This window comes from Manacus candei, unplaced genomic scaffold (assembly GCF_025592945.1).
Source record: "Manacus candei isolate 608988 ecotype Guabito, Panama unplaced genomic scaffold, ASM2559294v1 h1tg000047l, whole genome shotgun sequence".
Lineage (NCBI taxonomy): Eukaryota > Metazoa > Chordata > Aves > Passeriformes > Pipridae > Manacus > Manacus candei.
Window position 1 is genome coordinate 12,413,293 of NW_026138095.1, and position 21,529 is coordinate 12,434,821.

General features: G+C 43.7%; 1 long non-coding RNA gene across 1 annotated transcript in view; it reads right to left on the reverse strand.

Annotated features, from left to right (window-relative positions):
* The window catches only part of LOC127475864 (uncharacterized), a 74,231-nt gene that overhangs the window by 45,431 nt on the left and 7,271 nt on the right, over positions 1-21,529 (reverse strand). The gene's annotated exons all lie outside the window — the stretch shown is intronic.

Consider the following 21,529-nt stretch of genomic DNA (forward strand, 5'->3'; position numbering starts at 1 on the left):
AGACACTTACCTCCTATGTAGTCTACAGGATAATCCAGATAACTTTGCCCAGCCTGGCATCACTCAAAACATGTGTTTTCATTCTTTACAATATAAAGTAAAACATATGCAGGTATTCTTCCCAAAAATGTCAAGGCAGTGGACCAATTTAAAAAAAGGTTTATTTCAGATGCAAGGACCCTTTCTTAACATGCTGCATGCACCGGGCCCCCAGGGAAAAAAGCAATGCCCCACCTTCTTTTTGTATCTTCTCTCTCTCCTCCCTCACACTCTCTGGCTTGACGAGGCCTTGTACGTGTCTGCAAACATGTTATCTCCCTGCATACCAGGGAGATATCTTACAGCTTCTCCCTGTGACTTTCTCTGAAATACAGAAGGAAGGAAAAAAAACATTTAACCCATTTGAGAAGGCATTTTACAGTCTTCCTGAGAGAAATTGAGTTCTAGCTTTCCATCACGAATTCTTCCAAAATTGTACCTATCCCTACAACAAATATCATTAAACATCAGAGAAACCCATGGTCACCTCTTAAAAACAAGGAGAAATAGGTGTCACTTTCTCTGTCATAATCTAATATGTAGAGGACTTGTCCTTCCCCAGTCTGAAGATATTTGAACCAGTGAGACCTTCTCAAGATTTTTTCATATTCCACTTGGAAATAAGATACTTGAAGAAACCAAATCAACTACTCCTGTTGCAGATCCACAGCTATGCCTTCAAAAATAAAATCAGTTGTCTACAATGAAAAATGTCAAAATAGTCTCTGTAGAATACCAAAGAAAATGCTAATCTGGCAAAGGATGACTGCATTACTGAAGGGCTGGCAATTCACTGCTGTGACATGGGCCTGTCCCTCTCTTTGTTTGATTAGTTGATAAACCTGATGACTTGTCAGAGTTCACAAGCACCAAGAATATTCAATTATCTTCCTTTTGAGTTGGGCCATACCCTAAAACTTTCTTCTACATCTCTTCCTTTCATTCCTTAGTGTTAACTGGACAATGAGGCTATGGTGCTCTCTGCTGTGTCCAAAGACACAGGAGCTGAAGTCCAGAGCTGAAGGCTATGATAAACAACACAACTTTCCTCACAGTAGACATCTGTTTGTAGTTTCTTCATTTGGCTTTTTCTGAGAGAAGTGATCTAGCCCACAACACATCTGCATTTGCCATTGAGACACCACTGTTTCAGACCAACATTAAAGCCATTGCACTTCTCAGTGAACTTTTCATCCTTCTTCATTTCATGGCCAGGCTTCGCGAACAAAGATTTAGGAAGGCTCTATCCACGTTTGTTACAAGCACGCTGGTGGCTTATGAGGCCAATACGAGATAGACATATCCAATTGCAAAAGGCACAGCAGAAAGACTCCTTAGGTGGAATATCCAGCAAGACACGATTCTTTCTGCATTGTCTTTTCTCCTCAAGAGTGATCCTGCGTGCGTTCTCACAGGAAGCAGCAGCGTTATAGATGGTGTGTCTCCAGGCCCCCCGATTAGAGGCCAGAGTAGACCAGTTATGATGACCAATATGGTTGAGGCTGAGATGTTGTTTCAGGGAGTCCTTGTATCTTTTCTTTGGGGCTCCTGTCTTGCGGCAACCAGTGGCAAGTTCACCATAAAGCAAGATCTTAGGGAGGCAGTGGTTGGTCCTTCATCCTTGAGACGTGCCCTGCCCAGCGCAACTGTGTTCTCAGCAACATGGCCTCAATGCTTGTGACTGCTGCTTGTTCTAGAACAGAAGTATTAGTCACATAATCTGACCAGTGGATGTTTAGGATTGTACGGAGGCAGCATTGATGGAAGCGTTCTAGGAGTCGCAGGTGGTGGCGGTAGATGACCCATGATGGACTAAAGAGTATTGCAGGTCTCAGAACTGACCATCATTCCAAATAATTTGTCAGTCATTCATCACCCTCCTGTTTCCTATTTAAAAAAAAAAAGTTATTAAGCTTTCTAAGCATGGAGTGGTGAGTAACAGAGAGAATTATGACTAGTGTTCAATTGACAGTCACTTCTGATTATGTATTAGTTTATATAACTTCTAGTTGTTTTCCGCAGTTCTGATTCTTAGTTTGACACATGAAAGAGAGCATTCAGTGACTGAGAGCTATTCAGTAATTTTTCCCCTTTAGTTTCTATTTAATGAGTATTATTCAAACTAGGATTGAAGATGGAAATACTAAATTCCTCATAGGCTTTCCAAGGTTTTAAGATAGATGTGTGAATTACTAGAATCACAGAATGGTTTGCGTTGGAAGGGGCCTTTGAAGGTCATCTTGTTCCACCCCCGCCATGGGCAGGGACACCTTCCACTAGCCCAGGTTGCTCCAAGCTCCGTCCAACCTGGCCTTGGACACTTCCAGGGATGGGGCAACCACAGCTTTTCTGGGCAACCTGTGCCAGGGCCTCTCCACCTGTCCCAGGGGAGTGGAAGGCTTAGACAAAGTTTTTTAGAGAAGCCCTCTTGTTGAGCTATGAGGTGCAGAAAGGACCCCTTTGCTTTCCAAACTCCTTCTCAGAGAGGAGCCTCGGTGTGTCTGGATCCAATCTCAGCCTCAGATTTTGTCCACAGTTTAAATTTAAGGAATTATAGAGTCACGATTAAACCACTTTTGTCCCACAGGTCTTAATGATGGCAAATCAGATATATTGATATAAAATGAATTATTTATTATGATAAATGAACAGATAAAATATCTTAATCAGAATTATTTACTACACAGTATAAAAGCAAAAAACTACTAGTAGAGTATAGTATAGCATAAAGTGATATAGTGCACTGTACCAAAGCAATTGTATTAAAGCAATTGTATCAAAGCTGGCAAAAAGAAATAATCAGTAAGTAGAGATTGATGTGACTCACCACGAAGAGGTATCTCTGCTTCACAGGAGAAGCTCCACACACTCAAAAAAAGTATATGGAAGAATCTACCATATGAAAGTTGGACTGGGCTTTTATAGTTATAAAGTAATTGACTGCCAGTCACATATTCCCAGGCCAGCCAGCAGCTTATCTGTTAAATCTTGCTTCAAAAAGCAGGGGGGTTGTTTGCAGTCTGGTGAACCAGGCTGGTTTTAACACAATTCAACACTAAAAGCAGTAACTCATCACAGACACTGTATTTTAGGCCCAAGGCAGATAAGACGTATCAAGACAGAGCATCCCGGTACACCACTCTCACAGGGAATTTCTTCCCAATATCCAATCTAAACTTACACTCTTTCCATTGGAAGCCATTCTCCCTTGTTCTGTCACTCCTGGCCCTTGTCCAAAGTCCCTCTCCAGCTCTCTTGGAGCCTCTTTAGGCACTGAAAGGGGCTCTGAGGTCTCCCTGGAGACTTCACATCCCCAGGCTGAACACTCTCAGCTCTCCCAGCCTGGCTCCAGAGCAGAGGGGCTCCAGTTCTCTAAACATCTTTGTGGCCTCCTCAAGACTCGCTCCAGCAGCTCCACGTCCTTCCTGTGCTGGGCCCCCAGGGCTGGAGGCAGCTTTGCAGGAGGATCTCACCTGAGGGGGCAGAAAGGCAGAATCTCCCCCTCCCCTGCTGTCCACACTGGGGGATCAGCCCAGCACACAAGGGGTTTTCCAGCCTCACCCACCAGCATCCACAAGTTCTTCTCCCCAGGGCTGCTCTTGATTCATTTCCTGCCCAGCCTGTACATGTGCCCAGGATCACATACTGATGTATTTACTGAAGGCAATTCATGCATACATACACATACACACACTCATAATTTCCAAAACTATTTTTGTGAGCACCAAGCCAATAACATGAAAATGTAGGTTACTGTTTCATTACTGATATATAATCAAGGTCAAAAGTAGTCACTTTTCTTAGTATTCAATTTCAAGGCTTTGATATGGACTTTACAGCTGTACAGGACAGCTTGCCCTGAAGGAGTCCTCTAGTTAAGCATCACAATATCTCCAAATGTGTTCCCAGAGTCACATGTCAGACACCTGAGAAAGGACATTTGTGGGATTGATTGTCACCTGTGAAAAGGATTGCTATCGAGTTCCTTTTGGAGAAAGAAAAAGATGACAAATCAGCATGCAGCTTTTGTACCATGCAGACAAGTCCTGGTTTAATGCATCCCATGGAAAGAAAAGCAGTAGGAGCCTCTTTGCTCAGAAACCCTCTAATCTGCCAAGGAACCGTTCGAGCATTTGGGGTCCTTTTCACGATGTTTTTTTCCTGCCTGAGTCAAGCAGATAATTTTTTACCTCCACCTCCACCCCAGCCTGGCTCTGCCCCTGTGCACCACAGGCAGACTGACAGGGGCTGTTGGTCAAGACTCCCTGAAGAGAACACTGCAGGACAAGGCAGTACCTCGAGGTAAGTCTGGACAAACATTTCCAACAACAAACATTAAATAGCTAAAACCATTGCCCCACAACCAACATGCCTCAGCTAAGTCTGAAGGAAAGCAAAAGCAGTGAGTGGAAAAGGTTCAGTTCTACAAATGCTTTTACAGAAAAAAAGAAAATAAGGCTTCAATCTGCTTCAGCTGTGACATTTTCTTTGCCTGGCTGACTTTAGCTGAACCTCTGCAGACATGAGGCTGCAGCTAGGGTTCATCCCCACTGGTATGATGGGCTGCAGAGACTGGGATTGACTGAGGAGCTGATCCCACCCCTGGAATATCTTACACCATAGCATCACAGAATCATTTAAGTTGGAAAAGACCTCTAAGATAATTGAGTCCAACCATTAACCTAACGCTGCCAGGTCCACCACCATGATGTACCTAAGTGCCACACCTACATGTTTTTTTAACACTTCTGGGATGGTGACTCCACCACTTCCCTGGGTAGCCCATTCCAGTGCCTTCTAATGACCGCTCTTTCAGGGAAGAAATACTCCCTTATATCCAGTCTGAACCTCCCCTTGCACAACTTGAAGCTGCTTCCTCTTGTCACTTGTTTCCTGGAAGCAGAGCCCAACCCCCACCTGACTCCCCCCTCCTGTCAGGGAGCTGGAGAGAGTGAGAAGGTCCCCCCTGAGCCTCCTTTTCTCCAGGCAGAGCCCCCTCAGCTCCTTCAGGTGCTTCTTATCAGACCTGTGCTCCAGACCCTTCCCCAGCAACTTCTTATAGCAGGACAGTCAGAGGAATGAATCCCAAAATATCATGGAAGATCTATACGTGCCTCCTAAGGTCTCTCTTCCACCTCCATGCTGTGTTGTCCCCCAGAGGAATCCCAGCGAGCTTGGGGGCAACATCTGGGTGATCTGTGTTGGTTATGTGATAACAACTTGTCTGCACACCCACGAAGCAACACTGAAAGACCACGGCAAGAGGAGAAGCCCAAATAACACCTTGCCCAGCTACTCCCAGGCCCATCACAGGAGGCCATCAGCCCATCAAAGGCACTTCTGTAGTCCAGGGGAGCACAGGGTACAGTGGGGACTCCCAAGGAACAAGCACCCTGGCCAGGGATGCCCTGACGCAACACAAGGTGTGAAACCCACTCCCATGAGCCACAGGGAGCAGCTCTCCTTTCTGACTGAGGAGAGCTGCTGCCGAGGGGTGCAGGGGAAGAGACATTGGGAGCAGAAAGAGATAGTCATGGGACATTTTAGGGATAAACCAAAGGTTTGAAGAGGAGGAGGGTAGGTGATCTGGGCAGGAACAAATATACAAAACTAGAGGTGTAAGGAGATAAAAAGGACTGATGATGTGTAAGTAGAGGCTGGTCAGCATGCCTTTGTGACCATGCCCTGTGCCTGATCATTGCACTGTCCTCCACTTATTTATATATGTATATATTTCTTTTTATATAGATAGATGTATTTATGTATGCAAACGCACGTACAGGGCACATACATTTGCTCTGTGTGTGTTTGTGCCTCCTGAGAGCACATTTTGAGCCTTGCTACAGGGAACATGGAGTTCCTGAAGCCTAACCTCTCTCAGACTGTTGGATCTAGCATGATGTATTTTCCTTTAACATCTGGCACAGACAACAAGAGACAGCTGGGCTCTGAGTGTTTCCAAAACAGCAGATCCAGTATTCCCAATAGAGGAAGGCAATAGATCCTTTTTGAAATGTGTTCTATCTGTCAGAATTATTTGCCAAACCTTTGAAATATTGTGAGGGAAAATCCTGGATTAACCAGGGTGATGGACTGAGAAATACATGCACAATATTGTGTATGTGAAGATTGGTGTGGAAATTGGCTTTGCAATGAGTTGGTTTCTTTTGAAAAACTGTTGGCCCACCACAGATCAAGTCCTAAGTACCTTGACTACAAAGCAGGTAGAGATCAGAGAGCTGAGGCCAGGTTCTCTGCAAACCGTGTGTTGGAAGCTGAGTTACAGAGGTACTAACAATTGCCAATGAGTGTCCTCAACTTACAGAAGAGTTTCTAATTTCACAAAGTTCACAAATAGAGTAATAGGGCTTCAGTTCACATAGGGACACTATAGGAGGGACGAAAGGTGCAAATTTCATCATTACCTTCCTTATAAAGGATTTTGTGGCTTTTGCCTTTTTCTGACCTCCCTTGTCTCTACACCCTACCTTTTAAATTCTTTCTTTACAATTAAACTTGGAGCTGTAAGTACTGCAAATGTGGGGATAGTGCCTGTGAGCACTGGCAACAACGTGCGGAGTGTAGCTTTGCAATTGCCCCACGGGGTGTACACACATGCTCTGGGAAGACATCCACAGGACCCAAGGGCATGGAACTGCACCAATTGTGTCACTCTCAGGCTGAGAGTGATGTTATATTTTGCATGAGCATGTTATATCTTTCTCCAAAATCCTGAGCTTGCTATATTGCTGCTACAAGAGTATCCAAGAGTCCTTTCAAAATACTTCAGCTGGGAAGACCAGGAAGGGATCTAAAAAGAGTTGGTGCAGGCTCTTCCCCATTAAATGTAGAAGGAAAGGACATTATGGAGTTTTCTGTTTGTTTTGAAAACTAGAAAAGTATAGCACATTTCACAAATGCCACTCTTTTTGATACCCATCCTCCCAGCTATTTTCATAGCAAGGAGAGTAGCAGTCCCAGAGGGAGCTGGGTTCAGCCTGGCTCCACAGAGATGCCTTGGAGAGCAGCTTTGGACTGGATGGCTGTCCAAGTGGCCAGGAGAACGGCAGGGCCTTGGTCTCAGCCCCGTGACCTGAGCAGCTGTGCACTGGCTGCTGTCACACTGAAGGGAGAGGTGAGGCAGGTGTGGGTGGTGAAAGAGCAACAGGGAGAAGCAATCCTGCTGTGTCAGAAGGTCACTTCTCTACACTGCCTACTTTGAAACAGTTCAAGCAAAGCACAACATTGATGTCCCAGACGTAGAATATATTTTACAAAAAACAGAGGAGTCTTTAACACCAGTCAAGGTCCTTCTGACACCCTGGTAATCCTTACTCAGTACACAACGATATCTGTTTTCATAACTTGCTTGCAGGTCCTACGGAGAAGGACAGCAAGGGTATAGGGGACAGTACCTGGGAGGCCTGTGAGGTTAATTAAGGAGAGTGAGGACACCAAGCCCGTTGAGGGCAGTACAGGAGGACTGTGCTGGGCCCTAATGCAATATATGTATAAATAGAGCTGCTGGACCAAGCTTCCCCCATAGCTGCTCATGGGATTTGCTTCAGATCAAGCCACTTTGGACACTCAGAGACGATCCCCAGGGACACTGTCTGCAGCAGGATTATCAGCCTGTCCTTGTCCAGGATCACTGCTCAAAACTGTCTTATATAACAACACAGACACAAACTTAGCTTCTTTAAGAAAGGTGATATACCTTCTCATATGGCTAAAATTCATTAAGGCAGTACCAGCTGGTTTTCCCACCTACCCACATATTTGGATTCTCTACAAGCTTTGTAGAGTACAACTCCCCTTTATAAATGCTATTTTTCTCAGTATGTTATAATTATCACTGTGTTTCAAATTCTACTCATTATTAGCTTCTACTCTTTTTCCAGTACTGGTACCAGGTTTACTCGGTCATAATTCTCTAAAACACTTTAAAAATTAGCATTCTACTAGACAAATTCCAGATCTCCAAAAGCAAGGCAGCTTCAGTAAAAGTTCACACATCACAGCCAACAGTTCAGATGTTACATTCCCATGCATTTTTTGAAATCTTGCGTAAGTTCCCTCTGGTCTTGGCCACTTTTAACTATTCATGTTGTCTACTTGGCAACAGGCAGAATGTACAACCCTCATCATTCAAGTACCTGAAAAATTCTGGCATGGAAGTCAAGCCATTTTTATCTCAACACTGGTTGGGTTTTTTTCTGCTGCTACTACGAAACATCCCAAATATTAAATATAATTTGCTCTTAAAGAAGGAGACAGTACAGGTATGGGACCAGCTGTAAGTGGGAGCAAACAACCTGTATTATTTCATTTGCTCCTGCCTCTACTTCTGCTTTTGTTGCCAGAATGGCCTGGAGGAAAAAAAAGTGTTTTCTTGACTTCACTGTGGCAAGGTACAAAGGATGGCTTGGTAATGAATTGTTTTCTAGTTTGGTTGCCTCAGAAAGGGCATAAGGAAGTAGAAGGTCTGTCATTTAAGGGGAAATAGCCCCACAGTTCACAGGGTAATAAACAGTTCTTGCCAGGAACTTGCATAGAATATAGATTGCTGCCAACTTTGCAACCGCTGAAACAATCTGAAGATATGATCATATCCCTGCTTTTGCTGGGGAAAAAAAGATAGAAAAATTAATTTAGGATAGAGATCTCCTTTCTCCTCAAATAGACAGTATATATCATTTTGCAGTAGTAGCTGAAAGGCATCTTCAAAGTCCATGTTTCAGTATTACAAGAGCAGCTTTCCTAGGCTGGGGGTAGGTGACAACTGTGAAAAAACCTTGCAAATATATTTTTAGAAAGGAATGCCTCGAAGATTATCATTAATTCTACTTGGCCTTGGTGCAGTGTCAAACTCATGTTCAGTGATGCAGAAAATCAGCATGCAATACCAGACACTTTTGACAAGTTGTCTTAGTTTAACAAGATTACAATTTAGAAATTAAGAAACTTCAGGTGGAAGTGTGGAAAAGGAAAAGAACAGCTTTTTATTAATAAATCTGAATAAACAACAAATAGTGCAATCAAAAACTTTCAGAAGAAACAAAACAAAGTCCAAATTCCCCGGGGGATGGGGGGGGGGAGGAGGGCGAGGGGGGAGAAACCCGCGGCAACCCGGGGAGGGGGGCGGAACTGAAGGCAAAATGTCCCGGGAGCTCAAGAGATGCTCACAGCCACGTGTGCCCGCAGCTGCCGATGGCTTCACAGCCAGCGATGGAGTCCTTTGTCCCACAGGCAGTCCCGAAGGCAGAATACATCGCTCTGAGATGGGTCGCTCTCTGTCTCTTAGTCATCCTCCGCGAGGTGTCCCGTGGGACAAAAAAACTTCCTCTCACGAAAAGAAAAAGAGGTGGCCGAAAACGGGCTCCCCGCTGTGCCCGGTCGGCGGACAAAGCCAAAAACCTCCCAGTAAAAGACTCCCTCGCCGTGCCCCCGGCAGCCGCCCTTCCAGGGAACCTCCCCGTTCCCCGCTCCCGCGCAAATGCGGCTTCGCCCTGTTCCATCCCACCCGACGCCCCCATTTCGGAAGAAACAGATGGGGGGGAGGGAACTCTAGGGAAAAATTCCAACAACTCTTTTCAAACCTGTGACACAAGTTTAGATTATCTTTCTGTTCCCTTTATATAAACTATCTTTGTACTTTCATTAGAAAAGAGTATCATTTAAAGTCACGCTCAAAATATGATTTTTTAACACATATTTTCAAAACTCAAAACGTTTGTTTCTATTAAATTCAGGAACCCTTACTGAGATCAAAAATGTGTTTGAAGATGCATCTCTCCATGTATATGCAGGTTTTCTGGTAACACTGATCATTTGAGCTTAAAAATCACACTCTAACCTGAGAAGAGCAATGGAGAAATTCTTTCTCTTTTGTCCATGGAATAGTACACTGAAGACCAAAAAGCTTTCAATAAAACAGAACATTACCCAATTAATCTGTGGGCTTACCATGGCAATAAATCACAGTGGGTCATGTCACAGTTTTGCATCTTGTGAATGAACCAGTCCCCTACAACTTTGCAGACACATAATTTAAAGCACATGGAACAGTCTTTATCCCATAATGAACATTAATAATGTGTATGAGAGAATACCTTTGTGGCTTTCAGAGACCAATATGAACAGTGAAGGATATGGTCCAAACTTACAGAATTACTAATACAGATTAATGATTTTGAAGGCCAGGCAACTTTGCATCACAGAGGATGTAAGAGAAGACTCCTACATGAAGGCTAAAGCCACAACAAAAATTACATTTTCAGAAGCTTTGTAAATTGATGGGGGACAACAAGAAGATAGTTTCCCCTCTTCCCCTTTCATTCTTCCTGGTGTACTGCAATAAAAGCAACACAATATTAAGACAAAAGGTCTGAAAGGTGATGCTATTGGGAACAAATATGTATCTGCCTAAAGGCCCAGGGAAAGGGTTGTGGGTATGAAACATGTAAATAGGTACACTAGTTTAGACCTAGATGTCTATCTGTCCCCAAAGTGTCAGACAGTTGGAGACACAGAAGCTTCTCAGTTAGTGGTTCAGGGACTTGGTATGGCAGGCTGGCTTCCCTGGCCACTTGTACCAGAAAAATGATCTCTTCATGAGCATCCCATGGAAAAGATCCTGGGTAACAGCCATGGGATCAAAGCTATTTAGTGCTATGAACAGGTGTGGTGTGCATCCTGCACTAACTGCAAGGAACTGAAGATTCCTGCCAGACACACAGGACAGAGAAAACAAAGACTCTTCTATCCACAAAGAGCAAAGAATTCCTAAGATAATCAAATGCAAAAATTTGTGAGGTTGTGCTTGACATGCTATCTAACCTTTCAGCTCCTGAAACAGACTGACATTTATGTATCATATATTGTTTGACAAAGCCAGAATTATGAGAACTTGTGAAGATGTTTGTGATTGGCCAACCTTTGCAAATAGCAGAATTTACAGAATTTCATGAATAGCAGAATTTACAGAAACCCTGCAGATGAATCAGTTGGTACAACGCATGTTTAGAGACTGCCACAATAAATGTTGCCCTTTCCTTGACAGAGAAATTGCTGTAAAAAAATCCATACTCATGCTTTTGATAAATTCACATCTACATAGCATATGAAGTTCAAAAAAGGAAAGTGCTGAATCCTGCCCCTGGTATGGGGCAACCCTGGAAGTACGGACAGACTGGAAAGCAGTGCCAGGAAAGGGCCCTGAGGGTCCTGGTCAGTGGCCAGTCGGCCCTGAGTCAGCAGTGCCCTGGCATCCAGGAGGGCCAACCCTGTCCTGGGGGCATCAGGCCCAGCATGGCCAGCCGGGCCAGGGAGGGGATTGTCCCGCTCTGCTCTGCCCTGGGGCGGCCTCACCTCAACATTGGGGCAGTTTAGGGGGACACAATGGAAGGAAGAGATGGAGCCATTAGAGAGTGTCCAAAGGAAGGAAGGAGGATGGGGAAGGGCCTTGATTTGAAGGTGTGTGAGGACACTGAGGGCACTTGGTGTGTTCAGCAGGAGAAGAGGAGACTGAGGGGAAACCTCACTGCAGTTCCACCTTCCTGGGGAGGGGCAGAGGAGGGGCAGGGACTGAGCTCTGCTCTGGGGGGACCAGGGACAGCAGCCAGGGAATGGCCTGGAGTTGTGTCACGGCAGGCTCAGGTTGGATCTCAGCAAAAGGTTCTTCCCCCAGAGGCTGGTTGGGCACTGCCCAGGCTCCCCAGGGCAGTGGGCACAGCCCCAAGGCTGCCAGAGCTCCAGGAGGGTTTGGCTGATCCTCTGGGGCACAGGGTGTGACTCTTGGGGATGGTCCTGTGCAGGGCTGAGGGTTGGACTCGATGATCATTGTGGGTCCCTCCAACTCAGCATATTCTGTGATTCTGTGATACATATATATGAAGTAAGTAGTATCAACAATACATTAAACAAGATAGACAATAGACCAGTCACATCAATATCTTATCTATATCTGCTCATCCACTACTTCTAGAACTTACCTTGTGTGTTTACCTGAATTAAAATGCGCTTTCCAGAATTTTCCTGATACTAATGTTTTCCAAGTCTTTACATGCAGCAGGTTTGGTTGATTGTTTTTTTCATCTTAAACTTTGTAGGTTCAGCTTATCTAACTAGAAGTGAAAATTTTTACTTGACCACAAGAGAAGTCTTTTATATTTTGTTTGCCCAAAGGAGACATTATTCCCCCACTCATACAATGGGAAGCAAGGTAGACATTGAGATCCCTGAGTCATTTAGCTCCTCAGTGCCTTACTGGGATGGCCCCAAAAGTTAGCAAGCTCAAGGGCACACATACAGCCTTTCCCTGTCTTTGGAGTTGTTCTTATAAGATAATGGGCCATTGGGTGATTACCAAGAGGGGAAACTTCTTTGGGAGCAACACTGATGCCCACTTATATCCAGGAACTTGGGAGCAATCTTAAAAGACAACTATATGCTCTGGAAAACAAAAAGAAGCAGCAAATGTGGATCTGTCTTATCTAGAAAATAATTTTCCTCCTGAGATTGCTTCCGAGTTTGTTCATTGCTCTGTAATATACCGTGTAAGGAGAGTACCCCAAAACATGACTTCCCACATTCTCTCAGCATCACCAGATTTGAATTTCATCAGGACATGAATGACTAACCCTGGGTCAGAAGAGATACTGAGAAGTGCTGGAAAACCCTGCTTATGCTCTGCCAACCAGTTACAGAGTCCCTCACAAGGACAGTCCCAAGAACAAGGAGGCTGCTGATTTCTGGGGCCACAGTGGAGTGTACAGCCCAGGCTGTTCTGTGCCTCCAGACCCCAACTCAATGTCCTGTGGCCATTTTGGACAAATGTGTTCCTATTGGTTTATTCTCTTTCCTTGCAGGATTCTTCTGGTTTTCCTGCTCTAGTTTTCAGACAAGAGTGTACCTAAGACAAAGACAGAAGATACAGTGTGCCCTGAAGATGTCATGGACCTGTCCCTACCATTCTAGTTTGGTGGAAGCACTTATGTTTTATTTTCTGTATTCTAGAAGCATAATAAATAGTGTGCAGAGGTATAGGACTGCTTTACAGACAGTAAAGCAGTCCTGTGAGAGACAGTGCCAGACATCACTTTTGAAGAAAAGAGAATGAATTTTTGTCAAAACAACAGAAGAGGTTCTATTTAAAGATTCTTTGTGTGTGCTGGCAGCAATCACAACTCTGGGACTGCCATCACCTGTAAGGGTAGTTCCTTTTGGCTGGGGGAGAAATGCACAATCTGTGGTTTGATAGTATCCCTGAAACTCATCATCTGCACCCCCTCCAGTCCCTTGCTTCTCATGAGCCCAGGTCCTCTCCCAAACACTTGTGACTTCTGAGACATGCTGGAGGATTATCCTTATTGCTTCTCCTTCATTCCCCCATTCTTTTGGGGAAACCATTCTCACTGACCCTTGCAGTCAGATGCCCTGTGTAGGTGCCATCCATTATGCCTTCTGGTACAACTTTCACCTGCTTTGAACTGTCATCCTGCTTTCATTTGCCATTGCACAGTTCTTACATAAAAGAGACACTGAATATGACTATGGCACTCAGGATTTTTCAGATATTTCAGATATATTACTTTCTCCACTGAATCTTTTTCAGACTGGAAAGTGACTAAGTGTACTTAGTCATTCCTCAGGTGGAGCTTATTCCATTCAAGTCATTTCCTTCGGCATGCCTCTTCTGAAATAACTTGTTTCACAGCCTGGCAAGCAAACACTAAATTGCAGAAGCTTAACTGATAACAATTTTCAGTAAATCTTGAAATATTGGGAAAACCCCAGTAGGCAGCTAGCAATTTAAAATTCTACAAATAATATGCATATTTGCAACACTTATAACAGTGTTGTAAATAATAGACTAATCATATTGATGTCGATTTGAGACAAACACTGGAATACTTGATATGACAAACTAAATCCAGTAATTTGCACTGTCTTTAAGGTAGCTTTAAACTGTGTTGATATTTATGAGTTTATATCATCATGGTCAGGCTTTGTGAATGAAGATTTGGGAAGGGCTCTACCCACATTTGCTTCAAGTGCGCTGGTGGCTAAAAAGGCCAATGCGAGACAGACAAGTCCGGTTGCAAAAGGCACAGCAGAAGGACTCCTTGGATGGTATCGACAAGACACGATTCTTTCTGCGTTGTCTTTTCGATGGTGATCCTGCGTGCGTTCTCAAAGGAAGCAACAGTGTTACAGACAGTGTGTCTCCAGACCTCCCGACTGGAGGCCAGAGTAGACCAGCGATGAAGATCAGTGTGGCCAAGGCTGAGATGTTGCTTCAGGGACCCTCTTCGGGGCTCCTCTCTTGTGGCAGCCAGTGGCAAGTTCACCATAGAGCACGATCTTAGGGAGGCGGTGGTTGGTCCTCCATCCTGGAGATGTGCCCTGCCCAGCGCAGTTGTGTTCTCAGCAACATGGCCTCAATACTCATAATTGCTGCCTGTTCTAGAACAGATGTATTATTCGCATAATCTGACCAGTGGATGTTTAGGATTGTAGGCCCATAGTAAGACCTTAAACCATCTTGTCCAGGAGTTGCTTTACGCTGACGATGACGCCCTTGTTGCTCACACAGAAGCAGCTCTGTAGCATTTAACATCCTGCATTGCTGAGGCTGCTGAGCTCTTTGGGCTGGAAGTCAGCTTAAAGAAGACAGAAATCTTCTATCAACTGGCACCTCAGGAAGTCTTCCATCATCCCCATATCACCATTGGTGAATCAGAGCTCAAATCAGTCCAGCAGTTTAATTACCTAGGGAGCCTCATCTCCTCAGATGGTAAGATTGACGGGGAGATAGACAACAGGTTAGCAAAGGCATATAGTACTTTTGGAAAGCTTCATAAAAGAGTTTGGCGAAATAAACACTTGAAGAAAAGTACAAAGACCAGTGTTTACAGAGTCATTGTGCTGTCTACTCTTTTATATGGGTCTGAATCATGGGTCATTTACCACCACCACCTGAGTTTATATACTTTCTTGTTAAAAGCATTAATAATAATAACACATATATCTGCTACTAATTTTCATTTGTATGTATTTTGGTAAGCTGGAACATCACAAGACTAGATCAGCACACACTACACAGATTCAAATTTGCTGAACTGATAGGTGTCAAAATGATTCTGAATGTATAGGGTCACCAGTGCCTTTGGAAAGAATTGGTTCTTCATTACATACTGTTTTACTGGGTTTTTTACCCAGGAGAAAATGCAAAATCACTTTAATTACAAAAGAATCAGATATAAAAGACTAGATAGTCTCTGACAAAGAGCAATCATGGTTCCAGTATACTTAAGCTAAAGAGCACATAATTAAAATGCAAATGTAAGTGCGTGTAGCAAATAATGAAGAACACAGTCTGTAACACAGATGTGGGGTACCAAAACCAGGTCTTGAGACTGTTAAAAAGTAAAAAGTGCCTTTAATTTTGGTGCTGCAACCGGCACAGCTAATTTGAATGTTTGATACCCAATGATTGGTAAGAGAAATACAATAACAATATTTCCTCCACATCCAAGTGTGTCATTGTCATTTCAGACAGGGTCTGTGCTCACACTCCAGGTCAGACTGTGAGAGACTGAAAACAACTCTGTTTTAAAAAGAAAAAGTAATAAAAACATTGAAAAACACACTAAAAAAGACTCAAGAAGCAAGAGAAAAGGCCTAAATAGGATGCATCTCAACATTCCAGGAATCCATTTTCTACAGCAGAATCCAATATAGATGCTTTTGCTTCCTATACAGTGTAGCTAAATCATAGGCACCATGATCATTTCCAAAACAAACTGCCAACAAGAACTGTGTAAATGCAGCAAGGACATTCCCCAGATCCAGCCAACACAAAGCGATGACAACAATGCGTCTGACATTTCATTCTCTTTCTGGGTCATTCCAGAAAGAGGTGGTTAGATTTCATGGTCTCTAATGTTTAAACAATTTTCTGACAAATGTTTCCTCTGCCTTTAAAATAAAGAAGAGGTAATGATGACAAATCTACTTTCCAACCTCATCTCCTGTACAAAATAATCTAATGGTAAGAGTATTTTCCTAAGCTGTGAGTGTCCTGAAATCAACTCTTAATGTTGCTTGAGGAATGCAGATCCCAAGCGCTCATTCCTGTAGCCATAGGGCTCTCATCCTCTGCATGGGCCCAGGTGGGAACAGCTAAACATTCTCAACATGCCTGCTAATGTCCAAGAAAAAAAAAAAAAGTACTCTCCAGGAGTGCTTAGGACACAGGATGACTTGGCAACCTACTGTTCAGCTCTACATCCTAAACCTTATTCAAAGGCCTCTATGTATATTTTATAGCAAGCATCTGCAGATTAAATATCAGAAATGGACCTCCCTGGTGGTGATTCTACAGAGCCATGGTTATCTCTGGCTTTCTCATATTTGTTCTAACTCATAACACTATGGAATCTTTTTCTTCATATCAAAGCAGCTTCAAGAGAAAGGGAGGAGAGATTCATTCTTTGCTTTCTTCAATTTAACTATCTTTTAATTAAAGTTGCAGGCTAAATTAATAATAATAAACATGAAATTATGCCCATGAGAAAAAATTAATCCCACACAGACTTTACACACAGAAATGGGGTCCAAGTTGACTATCACTGGTCAGAAGAAATCATACAGATAAAATAGCTCTTCCTCTCAAAATATTAAGCCAAGTACTGCTTGTCTGGGGAGATTCCTCCATTCCTGACAATGGAATTTCCTCCTCTACAATTATGACTTGTCAGGCAGCACATCCTGACTCAAAAGCCATCACCATGTCTAACAAGCGCATTTCTGTGAATGAAGTCTCCACCTGAACACCCCTAACCCAGGAAGTTGCTACACAGCTGTGCTCCAGTAAATGCTTGTCAAAAGCATAAGTCTCCCACACATGCTCCCAAAACCATTGCATCTCTGTGATGGGGGATGCTAAGTGACATTAGAACACATAGCCACATCCTCCAGCCACTCCAGCCCAGTAAACCTGCCTGGCCACTAGTGCCCATGGACCCAGTGATTCTGCTCAGGCTGAGGGACACAGCTGTCTCTTCAGTGGGTTCAAACAGTAGCAAAGCTGAGCAAGTGCCCCAGAGACACACACAGACTTAGACACACACACACACACACACACACACACACACACACAGAGGACACTGACACAAGCAGCCAAAGAGACTGTCACAGCCAGATGCTGCCAACAGCACCTACATCACACAGGCGCAGATACATCCCCTCCTCCTCAGGGACTGGCAGACACAGGAGTCACCAGCACAGTCACACAGACCTACTCACCAGGTTCCCAAGCACATGCACATTTGCAGCTCCTTTAGGTCCAGCACAGCACCTCTGTCCTGGCTCAGACCTCAGCCCTCTAACCCACCTTCCAGTTACCTATTTGCCTGCTGGTCCAGCTTGATGCTTACACACACAAGCACCCACAGTCATCCGACAGGCACCTCCTATTCACAGATTCCCCTGGACACACCAGCACAGGCTCCCCACCTGCCCGATACCCCAGCTCAGGCCCAAGGCTCCCCTACTGACCAGATGGTCCAGCTTAAGGTTTGCTGGTGAGTGCACACATACACACCAGGACTCAGGAGGAACAGATGCTCACCACCCATTCCCAGCAGCCAGCACCAGGCACTTGGGGTTGTTAGTTCTGGTCCCATTCCAGCCATGGCATTAAACCCCTCATTCACCTCAGTGCTTCCCAGTAAACTGGTTTTAGTAACACACCCACACAACTGCCCAGAGGTTAAAGACCCCCACTTGATCCAGTAGCTGATGCTGAGACCTCTCTGGCTCCAGCAGTTAACACCACATGCCATGGAGGTCCCCAGCCTGGCTCCAGCAGATAGCACCCGTTTTTACTCACACATACACAGAGGCCTCACCAGTAGCCGGCACTTAGTTGATGCATGCACATGCAGGACAGAGAGTGAGATCATATGAAGAGATAGTTAAAAAAAGATTTATTGATATGTAAGAAGACAGGGCAGACCATGTTGATCAGGTATAGTGCTCAGACAAGTACACTGACTGGCTCCTGTTTACACCCTTCCTGTTTACTCCTCTCTTCCTTCCTTTCTGCTCCCCCTTGTCCTGCACATCCCCTCAGGGTTTATACAGTTCTGTCAGTTCCTGTACCCACACCACCCCTGTCTGGGATCTCCCCTCGTTCACAGTTTTATCAGTGGTGAAGCCCAGTTGACCTTTCTGGAAGTGGCATCTGTAGTTTCCTGATAGCCTATCAGTTAGTGTTACTGGTGAAGTTTGTTTCTTCTTGTTGTCTCCATATTTGTTTTGACAGACCTGTTCTGTCTTTATACTTTGTTTAGCATTTCCCCTTTTACCTTAGTTTCCCTACAGACAAGGTCCCAGATCTGATAAGCTTGCTGAAATAAACATTTTTACACTCCCACATGCCTTCATCAAGCAGTGTGACAGACCAGGTTTGGTCCACATCACCTCCTTCCTTACCATTTGTGAGGCAGGTTTGTATTCCAGTATGTTCTCAGTTATGGCTTCCTCCCTTTCTTACTGTCCTTTGTGGTGTCAAAAACCAGCCCTTCACCAGACACTCTCCTTCTACATCCCCTTACAGAGCAAGTTACTGCGATTTGACATTCAGCTTGCTCCATGATATCCTCTGCAGGATGGGGGAGTGGCACAGAAGTCAGGCTCCTTCCTGAAGGCTGAGACCTTGAGCATGTCTGCAGTCCCCAGATATTGCAAACCTACAGGCCAGAACTACAAGTCTGTCTTGTCCTCCATAAGCTGGCAGTTGTCTCACTTTGTTCCAAATTCAAGGCTTGTCAGTGCCTCACACAGTGGTATAAAAATGGAATGAGAGAAAAATTTTCCCTCACTAAATCTTCCTCCTTCTCTATCAGTGTAGATAGACAGAGAGGATAGGATGGGAACCGTTAAAATTATATCTGTAAAAAAATAATGGTGTACAATTAGAAAAACCCCATTCTGCTGGTTAAAGCAACCTCTGGCAGCGTGGACCCAAGTGTTGCCTTACTTGGCATTATCAAAGCTGTCTTTGGTGCCTCCATCCTCTGTCCTGGCACAGAGCAATGTGAAAAGAACAGGTCATGCAGCTGACTCAATACAACCTAAAACCAATCCTGTGTCTGAGTAATTAGCAGAGAGATCAGAGCTTCAACACGTTTACAACTAAAGAGTAAATTATTATTGACCAAAAATAGAGCACTCTAATGCTGCGTGGGCAGGAGGTTACATATAAAGAGCCACAGCTGAAGGCAGCTTTATCATTTGTTACCTCAGCATCTCAGGGTAAGTCCCATCCGCTTGCTTCATACTCTGACCATATCTCTAGAGCTCCACAAAGACATGGAATATGTAGGGGGATTTTCTTCTCATTCTTCACCTCTAACATTCCAGGTCATGCTTTTCATGCCATGTCAAGGTTATAAAACCCAAACCACTCCAGTGTGGCAGCACAAGCAGAAGCAGAAGAACCATAGCATGCCATTTCTTGGAAGGGCCTTCTAGACAAACTTTGAAAGTCCTATGAAAAGCACAGGAAAACTAACTCTGAAGGCAGATGAAATTGACTGGGATTATATATGTAAAGTAGTCATTCTTTTCCTGGACATTAGATTTGTTTTTAGCAGCTCACAGTTATGTGGGGAGGAAAATAAGATTTTTTGTGGGATTTTGCTCCAGCTAAGGAGCTGTAGGGTTCTGTGTGCAGTTCAGCTGTCTGGAGAGACTACAGAGGGTGTAGAAATGTTTGATACAGCATACGCTTAAGACTACGGACTGGTTTTGATGTAACTCTCTCTGTCCTTTCTTTAACCATTCCACACAGGTACTGAGGCATATTTCCTCGTGGGCTCTCTGAAGGTAAGGGTTTAACAAATAACACATACCTTTGCTAATTGATCCTGAGCAATGAGTGAAGCTCACCCAGACAACGGCAAGGGCAGGTGCAAAAGAGAGTGACATAGAACCACGGTCACTGAAAAGATTACATGTTATTTTAATCAATATATTCACAGTTCTAGGTAGGAATACTCCATTTATTGGGAAAGAAAAGTTACAGATGGTCAAGCTTAGCCAAGAGGGCATGGGAGACAGAGACAGCAATATCTTCTTGCATTCTGGGATTTATAGATGATTAAAATTCATCCCCTTCCCTCTACACAACAGCTGGAAGCCTGAAACTGGGGCTGTGTTCAAAGAGGAGGCTCAAAGTACAATTCAAGTGTTAGTTGCCTCTGAGGGAAGATCTAGAACATTATTTACTGATTTTGACTTATCATGCAAGCACCAAACCAGAACAAAGTTCAGAATTATCTTGTCTCCTTCCTGATAGACAGATCCATTTATGTCGAAAGAGTAACCTTTACAGAGAACTTAGTATGCCCATTTCCTTCTAGGTTTCCTGGGGAAGATTAGTAACTTGGTGACAGGGAGAGTTCAGCAGAGCACAGAAGGAACCCTCCACACAAGTGCGTTCTATCCTAAAACCAAAAAGTGTTCACTGAAATTGGAGCTGAAAGGGATGGAGTATGCATTATTCTCCCAGAGAATGCCACCTTCTCTGTTCAGGAGAAAGATTAAATTTTACACTATCTCCTGTCAAAGACATTCAGTAGTTTAACAGACTGTGCCCCTTGAGGAATTTTCTGATAATGTATTGGCATTTTCTGATGCTTTGCTTCACCTTTGCATGGACATTGTGAAATGACTTCTCTCTCTCTTTCATGTTGCTTTCCTTGAGCCCCTCAGAGGCAGGCTCAAATAGGCAAAGACTCTGGACTCTGTATACATAGAATAATACTTCCAAAGAAAGCTAAAGTTTCTGGATTTTGTGCTTTGAAATTCCTAGATGCTAAAAGCTCTTGTGAGAGGCAGTCCCTCAAAGTCATTGCAGGGTGTAGATCCATAGCAGATAGCTTTTGCTGAGAGAGATCAACACTTCTACAACATGTCCAGAAGTAGCATTACAAATGCCTTCATATTCCTTTCATCATTTTCTTACACATAAAACCACTCCATGTTGACAGTTTCAGTACTGTAATGCGATGCCAACACGTCAGAGTTGTTCAATTCTATCCTTTTTCTTCTTTAGTCTCACAGTGCATCAGACAGCACATGAAGTAGCAGGAGTTTGGAATTTTTGTATTACTTTTTTTCTAACCTGTATATTAGACTGCTTATGCTTCTGTTTAAGCTAGTTCCTGCCCACATTATTTCTGTTTTTGCTATTTCTAGTTTTTTACTAGGTATTTAAAAAAAGGTAAAATAAAACTGACCATAAAGCAGTTTTTGAAATATTTCTACTAGACAAATCCATGATAATGTCTGACACATATTGGTACACATTAATTATCTTTTAGTGATTCATAACTAATATTAGTCTATATAATATGTTAAAACTAAAAGGTACTTTGTAATTTAAATTCTTTGAAATGTCATATCACATATTTACCTA